This window comes from Beta vulgaris, chromosome 7, assembly GCF_026745355.1.
Source record: "Beta vulgaris subsp. vulgaris cultivar EL10 chromosome 7, EL10.2, whole genome shotgun sequence".
Lineage (NCBI taxonomy): Eukaryota > Viridiplantae > Streptophyta > Magnoliopsida > Caryophyllales > Amaranthaceae > Beta > Beta vulgaris.
This window is the reverse complement of record NC_079208.1, coordinates 33,115,921-33,131,765: the sequence shown is the minus strand read 5'-3', so window position 1 is coordinate 33,131,765 and position 15,845 is coordinate 33,115,921. Positions and strand designations below refer to the sequence as shown.

General features: G+C 38.5%; 1 pseudogene; it reads left to right on the top strand.

Moving 5' to 3' along the window:
• Positions 1–15,845, top strand: part of LOC130589527 (stearoyl-[acyl-carrier-protein] 9-desaturase, chloroplastic-like) — a 61,336-nt pseudogene that overhangs the window by 26,421 nt on the left and 19,070 nt on the right.

Below are 15,845 nucleotides of genomic sequence, written 5' to 3'. Positions count from 1 at the left end.
TGAAAGTCGAAAAATATGATTCATTCTTATTTTTATGGCATTAAATAATATACTGTTTTGCATATGCATTACTATTGTTCACCTACCATAAGGACAATCTTCCTTGCCTTATTAACACATGTTCTATATGTGAGGTCAACCCGAGGGGTTTGCGCTTTATCCTTCCAAAACACTTTCGGAGAAATAGTGTTGGATCTTAATCATAAGCAAACCTACCCAACTATGGCATTATTCTCTAATTCCTTGCTTGAGACTGGAGTGCTTCTTACACATTGCCACCTCTTCAAGCAAGGGTGCCAAGCGTGCGATCAATCTCTTAGTCATGGACCCTCTCAGCCTTAACCTAAAACTGACCAATAGTTCTATGTAGGATTGGAATTTACGAATCTTCGCACGAACGCTTGAGCCTCGACACACTCGAACGGAATGCACGTCGTTCTCTCGCACAACAGCGTCACACAAGCCCTTGGCCTTGCACACAGTCGACGCTCCACACTCGTGTCACACAAGCCCCTGGCCTCCCAACCACTCGACGCTCTACACTCGCGTTGCACAATCACCTCGACTAGCACACACACAAAGCCCACACACTCGAATCGACACGCCGTAGACTTCGCATAGTCGCGTCGCACAAACCCTCGAATGCTCACCCTCTCGCTCAACTTAACGCTCGAACCACCACTACACGGCCTCGCAACCATTAGTACAGAATCAATTATTTGCGTCAGACCTCGGTCCACCATTTGCATCAAACATAGGTTCGACGACACAAGTCTCGACGCAAATGATGGAGCCATGATCTGCGTCTGACTAGGAAACGACGCAGTTCAGTAGCTATTTGCGTCGGACGAGTCTCAAGGTGTGACGCAGATGATAAGATGCATCACCCCAGCATACACAATGCATTTACATCTCTCATCTGTGTCGCACATAGTGCCACATGCGATGCAAATACTTGTTATCTGCATCGCATGTGACACAATATTCGACGCAAATCTCATCCTATATGCTGCCCAGCCCTTGAGCCTTATTTTATACCTAAAACAGTGATTTGCGTCGGACATAGTACATTATCAGCAATTAGTATTTTTAATAAAAAATAATATTTTCATGAACTAAGAATGAGGCTGTAGCAATAAAGATTTTGGTCTCTTAAAAAAAAAATCGTAGATTTGTAAAAATGAATTACAAAAAATAAAGAAAAAGAGAAAATTACGATCATCCCATAAAAAAATACATAAATTACTAGAAAATTAATTCAATAAAATTTTAGAAAAATCAGAAAAGAGAAAATTATAGAATTAGTGGAAATCATAAAAGAGAGATTTCATGTAATCTTAAGGTGGCGGTGCTACGGTGTCGTTGGAATTTCATGTAGGAGTCTTGATTTTGCTCCAATCTAACCTTTTCCAAAACAAAGTACTGGTATTGATAATGGCCTTGTTTAATGGTTCATAAAAACCTGCTAAAACCGCTAGAATACGAGATTATGCCGAATCCAATGGAATTTTCAATTTGATGAATCTAGATTTCTCATTCATTAAAAATATGATTACAAGAAAACCATAAAAACTAAAGATTTCGGATCTAAAATTCAGAAATAGAAAAATTACGAGAAGAAAAAAATGAATAATGGAGATTCAAAAAAACTGATTTGGTTGAGACCGGAGACAGCATAACGAAGATTCTCAAGCTTCCGTAATCTTCACCTGAAACGCAAGCTCTCGCTACAGTCGAAATTTCACCGGAGATCGACCGGTTTTGCTCGAGGTTATTGTTGCCGAAAAGACTTCGGAAGAAGGAAATCCAGATCTGAAAATGAAAAAAGGAATTTGAGAACTGATAATTTATAAGAAAATCATAGATCTGAAAATTAAATGCTAGACTAGGATAAATGCCATAAAAATAAACAAAAAATATCAGATATAAAAATAAACAAATGATAATCAAAAACCTAAGTTTTAGATAAGAAAATTAAAACAAAAAATGAAAATGGAATACCAAGCAAATCAGATATAGAAAATGGAAAAAAAATCGACAAAGCCACTCAAGTCGAAATCATCAAATCTTCACCACCAAAATCATCAGATATTGCGAATCTCTTTCTTCGAGATTGAGTTGCGAATCTTATTTGAGTTACAAATTTTTATTGAGTTGCGAATCTCTTTCGTTTTTGTCTGGTTTCCACTCGAAATTTAGTTGAGAACGACGCCAGTGAAACCACGAAGACCAGCAGCGGGCAACGACAAGCAGATGAAGAGATAGAGAAAAGAGTCACCGTGGAGAGAGGAAAGAGAAATGGCGAGAGATGATAGTTGAGAAGTAAAACGGCTGTAGAGAGATATAGGGTTAAAAGAAAGTGAGAGGGTGTTTTAGGGATATAGAGATGAAAGTTGGGCATGTTAAAAAATTATAAGAGGGTTCGGGGCTAATCTGCGTCGAATAGGTCAAGGGATCCGACACAAATTAGCCTTTTGCAATGCATGTTAGTTCAGTGCGACGCAGATAACTTGTATCTGGTGCTTATGCAATGATGTTTTGCGTCGCACTCTTCATAGCATGCGAAGCAAATTATGTTTTTGCGTCGTTTTGCTTGTCGTGCGACGCACTTGGGGGGACGCAAATCGTCCTTTCTCTACTAGTGCATACCCTCGCTGGCACACAACAGCCAACACACAATGTCATACGACCCTCAATTCGAAGACATACAACAGCACACCACACTTGAAGGTCTCGCACGCCATGCGAACACCTCGCACACACATCACGCTTACGATGACCGACGAAGTTCAAGGGAAGGGAGAAGGAGAGTGACGAGGGAAGAGAAGGGAGGAGAGAGAAAATTTTTGAGGGAGAAGGGAGGAAAAACAGCTGATTAGGGCTTAGGGTTTTGTTAATTTTTTTTTCTCTCTCTCTCCTATTTATAACATGGTAAACCTATGTTTAATAGGATTTGTTCCCAAATCAAATTCCTATTTCTTATTTATTTATTTCGATATTAAAATAAAACCAAACTATAATTTAATGAGGTAGAAAAAGTAAGTTGTATATTTAGGTTATAACTGTAAGCTTAACCAGCAGCCTGTATTTTATAAAATTATTATTAGAATACTTTCGCTTTGTTCTTTATATTTTCTTATTTATAAAAGAATAACTCCCAAAAAATACAAAGTATTACAGGCTTCCCCTCTTAAAGGAAGTTTCGTCCCAAAACTTTGAGGTAGCCAGTCTTAACGATGATCTTTTGCACTTCTATGTCCCAATATTTCACAAGCGATTTCTAACTTTCGCACGTCACATAAGCAATAAATACACATAATTAACAGACTTAACTGACTTTATAAACTTTAGGGTGAAAGCGCGAAATTCTATCCCATTCTTCCCCCCTTGAAAGAAAAGTTACGTCGCCGTAACTCACCTACCTCTTGAAAAGCTCATGGTACTTCGAACGCATTGCATCTTCTGATTCCTATGTGACTTCTTCAGTATTTTGATTTCTCCACAACACCTTCACAATTTTGACGTCCTTATTTCTCGTACTACGCACTTTATGGTCTAGGATAGACCTGGCAAAGTTGGTCTTGATCAGAAAATCCGATCCAAATCTGAACCAGACGGCTCGAACCTTGGTCTGAATCCGAAATGATCCAGTCCGGTTCGAGTCTGATAAAAAATAATCTTGATCCGAAACTCATCCGAAATCTGAATTATCCGATATGATCTTGCTTGATCTGAATCAATCCGGTCCAAAGGTAACCCGATCTCAAAGCAATAAGAAATTATTGGCTTCCATTAGGCTTTGATTCGAAGTACCCGAAATTGACCCATTTAAAAAAACGAGTATCACAAGTACTCTTTGGCACAAGTTCAGACTATGCAAATTAGTTATGTATAGCTTTATATAGCACGAAGAGTGGTAGTTCCATACATACATAACAAAAGCTCATAATAAAAGAAACCAGACCGAAGGAGTAACAACTTCATACATAATAAAGGTGAGAGAATGCACCATAAGATCCAAAAACGTCCGATCCAAAAGGCATCCCAATCCGATGATGATTCGAAATATAATATGAATTTCGGTCTGATACGAAATGGTCCGGTATGATCCGAATTGATCCGGTCCGAATCAGATACGATTGCCAGGTCTAGTCTAGGATCTTGATGGGTTTCTCTTCATAGGTAAGGTATCATTTAACTCCACGTTTTTAGGTTCTCTGACATGTGACTCGTCAGGTACGTATTTTCGGAGTTCGGATACGTGAAACACGTTATGGACCCTTTTTAACTCGTTAGGCAATTCCAGGCGATAAGCCACTTTGCCTACTCATGCCAAAATCTCACATGATCCTATGAACTTAGGGCTTAACTTTACCTTTTTTCCAAATCGCATCACTCCTTTCATTGGGGACACCTTAAGCAACATCTTTTCACCAAATTCATAACTCTCTTCCCTTCGCTTCTAATTCCCATAGGATTTCTGCCTGTCCTGTGCATCCCTAATTTTCTCTTGAATGACTCGCACTTGATCCATTGTCTCTTGAATCATTTCAGCACCTAACACCACAATCTCACTAATGTCGTTCCAACACAAGGGAGTACGACACTTTCTCCCACACATCGCTTCAAATGAAGCCATTTAATACTAGCATGATAATTGTTATTGTAGGAGACTCTATGAGATCCGATTGATCTTCCCATGATCTCTGGTATTCTGAGGCACAAGCTCTTTACATGTCTTCTGACGTCTGAATGGTTCTTTATGTTTGATCGTCTGTAGCTGGGTGAAAGATTGTACTTATCAATAGCTCATTACCAAATGCTTCCTGGACCCATTTCCTGAAATTCTGAAGGTATCACGAATCCCTATCCGACACTATACTCGTGGGTACATCATGTAACCGAATGACATGCTTAACGATGCTTTGGTTAGGGCTTCCATACTCCAAGTGTCTCTCATGGGTATGAACCTCACGGTCTTGGTGAATCTGTCCACTGTTTACCCATATTGTGTTATTGCCTCCCGACTCCTAGGTAAGGAGATAACAAATATTGAATCCCACTTACCATGCTGGAATGTCTAGAGTTTAATTTTTCCCTTAATTGTCTCTTACATTCACTTTTAACCTTCTGAAAGTCAGGCATTTGAAATCAAACTCAACTACTGCCTTTTTCATCTTAGGCCTCCAGAACATCTTTTTGAGGTCCTTATATAACTTTTTCCCCCCTTGGTGGATGGAATTGTTTGTGTTATGACCTTCACTCATTATCTTTTGCTTCAACCCTTCACATTTTTGCGGTACACACCATTGACCCTTATAGCGTATACTCCCATCTTCATGGATTTAAAACCCTTCTTCTTTTCCCTCCTTAAGTTTTGCTTTCACTCTCTCAAGTTCTATATTCCCATGTTGACTCTCTCTTTTTTCATCTAGGAAGTTAGGCTGGATTGTTAGGGCACTCAATACCTTTTCTACTTCCCCTTCGTGAACCACTTCTATTTGGAGTTTAGAGAATTCGTCATAAAGTCTATTGGCAACTACCAAGGTGTTCAGACTATGGCTAGATTTGCGACTTAATGCCTCAGCAACAACGTTTGCTTTACCTTAATGGTATAATATGTCTAATTCATAGTCCTTAGTGAGCTTTAACCACTTGCGTTGTCTCATATAAAGGTCTTTCTGCGTAAAAATGTATTTAAGGCTTTTGTGATCGCTGAAATTTTAACAGGTCAACCAGTAAAGGTCAAGGCAAAAACAATTGCGGTCTACTCTAGGTCATTTGTTGGTTAGTTAACTTCATATGGTTTCAGTTGTCGGGACGCATAGGCTGTGACTTAAACCATTTTGCATAAGAACACAACCAAACCCATTCTTTGACACATCGCTATTGACATCATATCCCTCATTCCGGTCAGGCAAGGTTAGCACAGGTGCTGAAGTTAATCTCTCTTTGAGCGTTTGAAAGGCTTTCTCACTGTTCTCATTCCTGTTAAACCTACAATCTTTCTTCATTAAGTTGATCATAGGCTTTGCTATTTTTGAAAAATACTTTACAAACCTCCTATAATAACCGGCTAAACCCAAAAAACTTCTAATATGTGTGACATTCTTTGGTGTAGGTCATTCACTCAAAGCTTCTTTTTTTTGTTTTTTTTTGCGGGATCTACTGACACACCCTCCTTAGATACAAAATGACCCACAAATGACACTATGTCTAACAAAAATTCACACTTTGAAAACATTGCATACAGTTGGTTGTCCCTAAGTGTCTGTAAAATAAGACCCAAATGACCATCATGCTACTTTATCTTAAGGTTTGCGGTGATCCAGAAAATGCACCCCTTTCAATACGAAGGGTTACGTTTTTGAGGCCATACGCAACCCTTTATCTTAAGGGCTGCGGTTTCCCATTTAACCGCAACCTTTTAAAATGAAGGGCTACAGTTTTTTGACGCCCGCAGCCCTTCGCTAACGTGAAAGGCTGCATTTAGTCAAAAAAATATAATCCTTCACTTTAGAAGGGCTATACGCAGCCCTTCCTTGCCTAAAAATGCACGCACATAATTAGACTACGCACAACACAAATTTCCCTCGCTCTCACTCACTCGCTCATCACTCACCTACTCCCTCTCACTCTCACTCACCAGATCCCTAATTCAACCACCGATGACGCACCACCGGTGTTATCTTCTCAACCGACGAAGACGCACCACCACCGACGACGCACCGATTTTCTTTTCTCTTTTTTTCTCTAAGCTAAGGGTGTTTTAGTTACATGCTCTTTGCGGGTTTCTAGTTGCATGCTCCACCACCACGCACCACCACCACGACGCAACACCACCTTCACTCTCTCCTCTCCTCCTTTCCTCCTACAAAGGTAATTCCCCTCTTTTTCATTTTTTTAACTTTCCAAATACATTAATGCAAATTGTTCGGTTCCAAGCTAAGGGTGTTAGTTATTTTTACTATAATGTAGTTCGTAGTTGTTCATTTCCTAAACACAATGTATTAACCTCTCAAAGAGTGTATTTTTATCATCACATGAGTTTGGATAGTTAGGACTTAAGAGTAGTGAAAGAGAGATATTGGAGGAGAGTGAAAACTTAGGAGTGGGTAGGGGGTTGGTATGGGGAAGGGGAGGGTGGGCAGGGGGTGTGGGAGTGTGTATGTGGGGGTAGGGCAGGGCTGGGGATGTTGGGAAGGGGGTGTGTGAGGCTGTGTGTAGGGGTGGGGGAGGGTTGGGGATGCTAGGCAGGGGGTGGGGGAGGGTGGGCGGGGGTTTGGCAAAGCCTTGCGGATGGTGGGCAAGGGGTGTGGGAGGGTGGGAAGAGGGTGGGAAGAGGGTGGGTGTGGTGGTAGGTAGGGGAAGGGAAGGGTGTGTATGGTGGTGGGAAGGGGGAGGGTGTTGTTTTTACTTAAATTTGCATAACCCATGTCCACTCTTTTAGTTGAAATTACTTTTCTAAATCGATTAAGTGATTATAATGTGCAATGTGAGTTTTATTAATTGTAGAAAATAAGCAGGGTAAATAATGTTTCAACTATCTCTTCTCTCTTCATTTCTCGTCACTTGTGTTAAGAGATAGTAACTAGTTTAATTTCTTTGAATGTTTTATTTTTTGTTTGATTTTTTGATGAGCTAGATAAAGTTTTCATGTGATTTTGGCCGTTTTCACGTCCAATTATTACTTTAGGAGTAGTTAACCCCAAGTTCACTTTCAACATAATAATATGAGGTATTATATAACTAGTGTATGGATTTTTATCTTTGAATTAGTCTTTGGCCGAATTAATACTGCCAGTTCAAAGTAGTTATTGATAACAAAAAAAAGGGGTACAACCAAAAGGATCTACAAGGGTTTAACAAACAAGAAAGGAAACTCCCCCACCTTCTAGGAAGGGTTTGGAGAAACCAATCATAATCCAGCCCTACACATCAACTAAGCAATAAACTCATACAATAAGCATCTGCCTAAGCACATCATTACATCTACAAGCAACCTTAAATACAATCTGTTTAAAGCTTTGCCTAGGTGAAAGACAATCCTTCCCAAAAATAACTTGATTGCGTTGCTGCTATATATGATAAATTGTTTCTGCATAGAGCATCAGTAACAGTTGGTTGTGAGGTTTCTATCTATGAGCAGCAGCAGCAAGGGCTTGGATATCTCCTGCTATTAATCTGGACTGATTAGCCATACCAATCTGATTGAGACACATTTGCCATAACTGATTGGAGGCTGGGCAATCAAAGAATAAATGAGAGCTAGTTTCACTAGCATTTGAACACATTACACATGTACTGTCTTCTAGCAACCCCCATTCACATAGTCTGCTCTTAGTTGACAATCTACCATGAAGCATCAGCCAAGTTAAAATAAGGCCTTAGGACTAGCCCTGTTATCACAGATAACTCTTTTCCACTGAACTATAGGTTGCTCACCCCTCGTAGTCTGATACAGCTTTTTGATGGAAAAGTGCCCAACTGTTAGAAATTGCTGAGGTTGGTGATCCATTAAGATGACTCTACTAGCCCAAATTTTCTTCAAAGCCCAAGAGAGCCTAGCAGGGATGTGCATAGTAAGCAGGTTATTATGCTTTATATAGTAGGCCTATTTCGGCCTTCTCCCGACCAATTTGTACATTTAGAGTCATTTAACCCCAAATTATTTTTGAACATGATAATATGAGGTATTATATAACTAGTGTGTAGATTTTTAGGTTTGCATTAGTTGTTGGTCGAATTTGGGGAACATAAATGTGATTTTAGGCCTCTTTTGAACTTTTCCCGTCCTATTTGTACTTTTGGAGTCACTTAACCACAAATACATTTTGAACATGATAATATGAGGTATTTTATAACTAGTGTGTAGAATTTTTGGTTTGCGTTTGTTGTTGGTCAAATTTTGGGAACGTAACTGTGATTTAAGGCATATTTCGGACTTTTCTCGTCTCATTTGTACTTTTGGAGTCACTTAACCCCAAATTCATTTTGAACATGATAATATGAGGTATTATATGACTAATGTGTATACTTTTAGGTTTGCATTAGTTGTTGGTCGAATTTCGGGAACGTAAATGTGATTTTAGGCCTATTTCGGCCTTTTCTCGTCCTATTTGTACTTTTGGAGTCATTTAACCCCATATTAGTTTTGAACATGATAATATGAGGTATCATATAACTAATGTGTAGATTTTAGAATCTGCATTAGTTATTGGACGAATTTCGAGAACTTACATGTGCGTTTAGGCATACTTTGGCCTTTTCCCAACTATGGGTGGGGGAGGGGTGTGGTGGGGAGGGGAGGTGGGCAGTGATGGGGTTGGGAAGTGTGGGTGGAGCGGGAAAGGGTTGGTGTGGGGAGGTGCAGGGTGTGCAGAGGTGGTTTTTGCACCTCTGCCCACCCTGCACAGACCCCCACCCACCTCCCGACACCCACCCCTGCCCACCCCACACCTTCCCACCCACACCTGCCAATTGCACACCTCCCCACCCCTCGCACACCTCCCCACCCACCTCCCCACACCTCCCCCAACCCCTGCCCACCCCTCTCCTACCCCTGCACAACCCTCTCCCGGCCTCCTCCACTCTTGCCCACCTCCCCAATCCCCTGCACACCCCTCCCTTACCTCTGCGCACCTCCCCCACCCCCTACACATCGCTCCCACACCCTTTCCCACCTACCCCAATCCTCTACCTACCTCCCCCACCCCCTGCACAACCCTCCCCAAAGCCTCTGCCCACCTCCCCCAGCCTTGTGCCCACCCCTTGCCCCTTAGTATGGCTTGAAATTTTTTTGCCTTGAGCTATAGATATTAATGTAATATTTTGTACAATTTCAGGGAGATGGCTGATTTGCAAAGGGCGGAGAGCTCGGGTAGTGAACACACTACCGAGGAAGGGAACGTACAAGTCACTAGGGAAACACACCCAATGAGTTTGGAGTACGATCATTTGGGGCAACCTTGTGGAAAGTGGAGGCATAAGTATGGTATGAAAGTTGGTATTTGCATTCGAAAACTTTCCATTGTACACTCATGGAAAGAGGTTCCCGAGGGCTTGAAGAAGTGTTTATGGGAGGATACTATGGTAAGGTTCACGTACAAACATTATTTAGTTATATATAAGTGTAATATTAATTATATCTTTATTCTATATGTCAAGAGGGGTAGGACACCAAAAAATAAGAAAAAAGTAACTACTTACTTAAATTTAAAATAGAGAAACTAAAAATAAAAAGGAAAGTATCTAATTTATTTAAAATGTAAAAAAAATATTAAAGAAAGACATTACAAAAAGAATCCAGTCAACAACTAGAAGTTTCCTAATTTATTAGATATAATTAATAATAATTTAATTTTCTGCATCTCCTAAAAAATTTAATTTTCTACGTATTTTTGCACGCATAAGTGCATATAAAACTAGCATATAAATTACAACAATTGCAGAAACTAATAAGTGAAATGCGTTTTGTTGTAGAATCTTTTCAATATCGAGGATGAGGAAGCAGTCAAGACCCTATTTCTATCCATCATTGCTGAGAGATTCAGAGATTTCAAGGCCAAGTTACTGTCCAAGTGGATCACTCAGCGGAGGAAAGTTGTAGGTACGAAGAAGAAGAAAACATACGGTGTAGAAACGCCATCCGGTTCTCACGCTTAACCGGAAGCATCAACCGAGCCTTCTAAATTACAATTTCAAATTCGGAGGAACATCACACCGGTATAGTGGGATGCATATGTTGCCAAAAACACTACCCCACAAGCTATTGTAAGAATATTATATTAATTTTTAAACACACTTAGCTCCGATTTTTTTGTATTAAACTTTGTTTGTAAATTGTGTTTTAGGCAAGACGTGAGAAAAGTAGTGCGAGCGTAAAAGCACGTAAGTATTATCATCATTTGGGTGCGCATTCGTACAATGAGGCGAGAGAGAAGTTGATGTTGCCCCATTACCCCACTACGGGGTCGACAACAACAACAGAGACTAGCTCAACCAGCACAGCTACACAGACTCGACAACCAGATAGAGTCCTCGATTGGTGGTGTTCGATGCATGGGGTTGATGCTAAGGGAAAAAGAGTGTTGCATGATCCCGATAGACAAGAGATAGCCAACGTCATTGTAAGTAGACCAAAATTGTTATTTTGCTTATATTCCAAGTGATGTAACGCAAATTTTATGTTGAATATGATAATATGAGGTAGAATATTCATATTTACAATAATGTCCACATCTTCAAATTATATGAATTCTGTGAATGTAAATGTGATTCCGTTTCGCGTCCAATTAATAGCTTTTGAGTCATTAACCACAATTTATTTTTTATTATGACTACACAAGGTATAGTATAAATAGTGTGTAGCTTTTTACCTTCATTTTTGTTGTTGGTCAAATTTTGGGAACGTAAATGTTATTTTAGGCTTATTTTGGCCATTTCGCGTCCAATTCATAGCTTTTGAGTAATTTAACCCCAATTTTTAATTACTATGACTATAAGGCATAATATAAGTAGTCTTTATATTTTTACCTTCAATTTTTGTTGTTGGTCGAATTTTGGTAACGTAAATGTGATTTTAGGCCAACTTTGGCCATTTGGCATCCAATTCATAGATTTTGAGTCATTTAACCCCAATTTCTTTTTTTTTGTTATGGTTATATAAGGCATAATATAACTTTTGCATTCACGAGCATTTCTCTCTTATCCTTATGTAGATTGGCTTGAAGGAAAAAAAAAAAAAGAGGCATCCGGTGAGTTCACACCTAAAGGACACATCGATGCATTACACGAGACGTTAGGACGGGCTCATAGTGGACGCATCAGGGGGGTAGCAGGTGTCCGCCTCGGGTTGAGAAAGGTTTATGGAGATCAATAAACTACAACCATAAAATCAAGTGTAAGTGGTGTGAATCAGCAGTTGTAGATTTGGAGTCTATCAAGGCTGCAATTCAGGAGGAGCCGAAGGAGGAGATGACACATAACAATCACGCCATTTTGGAGCAAGTGGGTTTACCGACTTTTTCCTTGCAGAAGGGAAGTAGTGTCATTATCCCTCATTCCTTCAGTGATCCCCAAGGATCCGATGATAAGATGATACCTTCATTTGATCCACCTCCAGTACTCGAGCTGAAGGTAATCACTTCATCTATTTGCTCTATTAATTATAAACTACTATTTTACTTTTTTTAATGGAGTTTTTCAATGAAATAATATAAATGGAGTTATATTTTAAAGGAGGAGAGCACATGTGAGCTCTTAGCTCGAGGGGATGGTCCTGATAGATTCATTCTGGTAGCATTTGGTCATGCACAGCCCCCGAGTAACCGAGTATGCTTGCATAACCAGTTAGTGGACGATAATCACTATGTGGTCACCATCAATGCGATCGTCACTAGTTTTGAAGAGTTACCTCTTCCGCTACCGCAACCAAAAGTTAATCTACATTCACTGAGCCATGCAATTGGTAGTTATGTTATATAGCCGCGTTAATTGGTGCGGTTTTCAGATGAGGTACAATGATTAACATACTATATATATGCGTCTTTTGGTTTTCTATTCCCTATGATATATATAGAGTTAGTAATATCTTTAGTTTTTACTAATTATAAGGTTTCGGGAAAGGTGGGTTCACATGACAAGAAGGCAAATAAGGCTGGTTCACCGATAAGAAGGTGAAGGCAAATATTTCATGTGCAAAGAACCTACTTATTCTAGATCCAGTTGTGTTGCGAGGCCTCACTATTCCATGCTTTTGGTTGTATGAGTGCACTAGCGATTTAGCCGACGATAGTGCAATAGAGTTTGTTTTGGATGCGCAACAATTCCACTACATTGAGGAGTCATCGACCTTCATTTCTAATGTGGATATCAAAGAATTCTTATGTGAGGAAGAGTTATGTGTTTCCATGATACAAACATTCATGAGATAATACGTAATAAGTATATGTTCAATTAGTTTTGAATTCAACTTCCATAATAAGAAAGTTTACTAGTAATCAATAACATTTCTAAGGTTATTATACAATAAATTGAATGGATCAAGTGGCCCAAATATGTTTGGTTGGTTATGTCCAACCATAATACGAGATGAGAATTGCTTGAAAAAAAAAAGTCGAAGTGAAAGATTACATTGAAATGAGTTTCAAAGCATCATCTTGTTTAGAAGTTTAGATCATCCTTGTCCCGTATATTTAAAGGTATGTTTGTTAAACCCACATTACTTCTATTTATTCAATAATTAAGTTCTAACTATTCTATGATTAATAGTATATTTCCTTGTTGTTGTAGTGCTCATTGGACACTTGTTGTGATATGTTTGTCAACTAACGAAGTGTACCACTTCGATGCATTGCGGTGAAAACTAACCACGACGGTCCTTACTCCTCAAATCATTGTTATATAGGTAGTCTAACCAAAACTATATATATATATATATATATATAATATATATATATATATATATATATATATATATATATGTGTGTGTGTGTGTGTGTGTGTGTGTGTGTGTGTGTGAGTGTGTGTGTGTGTGTGTGTGTGTGTGTGTGTGTGTGTGTGTGTGTGTGTGTGTATGTGTGTGTGTGTATATATATGTGTAAATATATATGTGTGTGTGTGTGTGTGTGTGTGTGTGTGTGTGTGTGCGCGCGCGTGCGTGTGTGTGTGTGTGTCTATATATATAAATATTATATATATATATAATATGTATATATATATATTATATTTATATATATACATATAATATGTATATATATTATATTTATATATATACATATAATATGTATATATATATATGTCTCTGTGTGTGTGTGTGTGTATGTATATATACTTATTAATATTACATGATCTTATTATGATGTATTGATGTAGTGTGATAAAGAAAACTAGTGCGTGGACGAAAAATTGGACTAGCAAAAGCTCCTGTTTGGATATCAGTCGAGGTAATATGAGGAATTTGCTTATCCATATATATAGAAACATCCTTTTTTGCTAAATACTTGTAGACATCTAACATGAGATAAAGAAAACTAGTGGACGAAAACTTGGACTAGCAAAAGCTCCTGTTTGGATATCAGTCCAGGTAATATGAGGAATTTGTTTGTCCATGTATATAGAAATATCCTTTTTTGCTAAATACTTATAAACATCTACCGTAAATGTCTTTGGATGCATGTTTTGGTGAAACTTAAAGTGTCCGCAATAAGACGATGAACTTGCATGTGGTTATTACGTCATGAGGTTCATATTAAATGTCGTCAACCGTTGCAATAACAACGATGATATTCAAACGGTATGTAATTATTAATATATGTATTTTGTTAGTTTAGATTAGATCGACAAGTAATAGTTAATAGATTTAGAAACCAATAAGTAGCAAATATTCCCAAAAAAAGGTCATTTAAGGCCTATTTTGGCCTTTTTGCATCCAATTATTAGATTTTATCTCTTAATTTACATTACTAAAAGTCTATTACAAACCTGAACTCTTTCATCAAATGTCCTCGTTTCAACCTGCAACAAAGTTTGACTCTGCCACCCACGAAGTGACAGGCCACTGAAATGACAACAATATCAGCAAATCTGAGTACACACTGTATAATAGAAAATACAAGTTTAGGTGTGTTTTGAAAACTAATTGATAACACATCATCATAATAGCAAGTAATCATAACCAGCTGAAATACTTAGAGATTTCATAAGATCATTCTTGTAATATGAACGCGAGTGTAACAAACTATTGAGGGTCGTCAACCCATCTTTTATTGTTCTGCTTGCAAGACTTAACCCAGACATGTCCTACTCCGCCAGGATTTTCCCCTCCTGGTTGGGTAACAGTTAGGGACTACCCGCCCTAACCCGGGTGTATGCTCACACCTCACTTCCGTGATTATAAACCAAGACATTTAATGTTTCATAACGATACAATTCCATATACTTAACAAATTTCATCTAGAAGCGTAAACATGGCAATTTAGGATAAGTAAAACATCTCCAGTGAACCATAGAATGCCAAATCCATGTCACATATTCAAAGCACACATACTAATATGTATATCAAATGATATTTCATTTTCACAATCATGCTTCAAAATATAAAGAAACAATCATTTGACCACATGTAGGAAAATCTCTAGATTACAATACAAACTAAGTGTGTACCTTCATTTAGGTTGCTTAGTGCACTTAAAACTTCTTATCCCAAGTGGTTTACTCTTCCTACAACTTCCCAGCAATTTATTTTATGTTTCGATAAAATTTTCTACAATTTCCCAAAGCTTGAAAAACTCTACTAAAAGATTGAAACACTAAGGAATTATGTCTAGAAGAATAAAAAACTTAAAAAAGGGTTGCGGTTTCAAAAAAACTTAAAAAAGGGTTGCAGTTTTAGGCATAAACCACAATCTTTCTATTATAGAAGGGTTGCGGTTTATGAAAAAACGCAACCCTTTAATATTATGAAGGGCTGCGTTTTTTATTAAACCGCATCCCTTCCAAAATTGAAGGGATGCTTTTTTATTAAACCGCAACCTTTCTAAAAGTGAACGCCTGCAATTTTTCTCCCTAAATCGCAACCCTTCAATTACTGAAGGGCTGCAATTTTTGAAAAAACTGCAGCCCTTCCTGAAGAAAGGTTACAGTAAAAAACCGCAACGCTTCCTTTTAGCTGAAGGGATGTTGGCCAATAACGCAGCCCTTAGGGTTGTTTCGACCGCAACCCTTGCATATTTTTCCTTTAGTGAGATCAGTATATCGTCTATGAACGCGATTACTAATTTATCGAGGTACGGTAAAAAATTCCTATTCAAGAGATCCAGGAAAACAAGAGGTGCATTAGTTAA